Genomic DNA, 1,743 nt, shown 5'->3' on the forward strand with positions numbered 1-1,743 from the left:
GTTTTTTTTTTTGTGTGTCGGGGGAGGTTGGGGGGGGGGGGGCCCTGCTGTGCGTGCACTGCGAGCGTTACCTTTGTGGATTTGATGGGGGCAGGGTTTCTGGATGCCCATGTTGGGGCATTTGGTGGAGGCACGGAGATGCTTACTTCTCTCTCTGTTCCTGTCTAGGATTAGCGCTGTCCCCCAGTCTCTCGGGGAGGTGGTCTGGCTGGGGACAGGGAATTGACAATGCCAGTCGCCAGGTGGGACACTGACCCACAGCTCGGTCTCTGAAAAGAAGCCCCCAAATCGGGCAGCTTCTGCCTGATGGTGCTGTTACTCCATCGTCTAGCTTGCCCAGAGACAGGCGTCTACGCGAGCCGGGCTCGGCCAGCAGCAAGTAGACTGGAGCTCGCTGGCCTGGTCCCCTAGGCCCAGCTGGGAGAGCTCCAAAGGAAACCAGTTTCTGGCAGTCTGGCTCTGCCCTCCCCGGGGCATGAGGGGCCCCAGGCTCCAGCGGGGCAGGGTCCGGGAGAACCAAGAACGCGAGAGGAGAGAGGCGCCAGGCTGGAAGTGGAGGCCAACTGGGTTGCCTACTCGGCCTTTGTTTCGCCGGGGGTTTCTCTCTCCCGCGCGTTCTCTGCACATCTGTTTTCCTTCCCGTCTCCTTTTCTTTCTTATGTTCGGCCTCTGTTCTCTTTTCTCTTTCCCTTTCCCTCTGGTTCTCCAGCACTTTCTTTCTTGATTTCACTGTTTTTATTTTCTTCCCTCTTCGTCTCTGCTGGGCATCCAAATCCAGCACGCGCGCAACGCTTCAATGAACGATTCTCATCGTGCACCGTACAGCTATTGGGGTGCCGGAAGACTCACATACGGTCATTAAAAGCCCCATCTGACAGCCTTCTGCCCTGTTCTGGACTAAGCACCCCAAACTCACCGTCCTCCACCCCACCCCACCCCCGTCCCCCAACTGGGTCCTTGAGAGTCAGGTTACTGTGTCTCCCCAGCCCTGGCTTTGCCAACCCTGCCGGCTGCTGGGTGCTGTGTGCCGGGTTCCATCTGGGACAGATCCACCTGCCCTCACCTCCCGGTTGTGCTTAAATGCCAGCGCGCAGCCAGGCCCCAGCAGCGGTGACACCAGGCTGGGGAGGTAGCAGGAATCGGGGACAGTCTCAGAGAGCAGCTCTGAGTCTTCCGGAGCCTGGATGTGGTGAGTCACCAGGGGCTGAATTCCTGTTTGCAGGAGATGAGGTCTCTGCTTCCAGATGCCTCTCTCCGGCCTCTGCCTCTTGTAGTGGGGTTTACCCATCCTGTCCAGGTCGCAGCCCCCTGAGTTCACCCTGGGTGCCTCAGCCCAGTCCAGCCCCAGTCCAGAACCGCCACGCCCCAGCCCCACCACAGGAAAGCCTGCTTGGCCTTTGCCAGCCTTTCACCTTCCAGGGTGCACAGCATCCGAAAAACGCCAGCAGACCAACTATTAGACGAATTATCCCGCCCTAACAGCGCTAACAGATGGCGACCAGGCAGCGAAATCCCCTCCTATATGTAACTAATAAACCGCTTGTGTCTTAACAGGGTAATGCATGGAGGCGCAATGTCGCTTATACAAGATGTTGATGGAATTTACTATATAAAAATCTTCCTCCTAGACTAAAGAGTATCAACATTACAACTCGACAGACGGCGGCGGGATAAGTAAAACAGACAAAAGACAAACAAGATAATAATCTGTTTCCAATCACTTAAGCCCTGTAGAGTTAGTAA

The sequence above is a fragment of the Crocuta crocuta genome, unplaced genomic scaffold (assembly GCF_008692635.1).
Source record: "Crocuta crocuta isolate KB4526 unplaced genomic scaffold, BGI_CrCroc_1.0 scaffold692, whole genome shotgun sequence".
Taxonomy (NCBI): domain Eukaryota; kingdom Metazoa; phylum Chordata; class Mammalia; order Carnivora; family Hyaenidae; genus Crocuta; species Crocuta crocuta.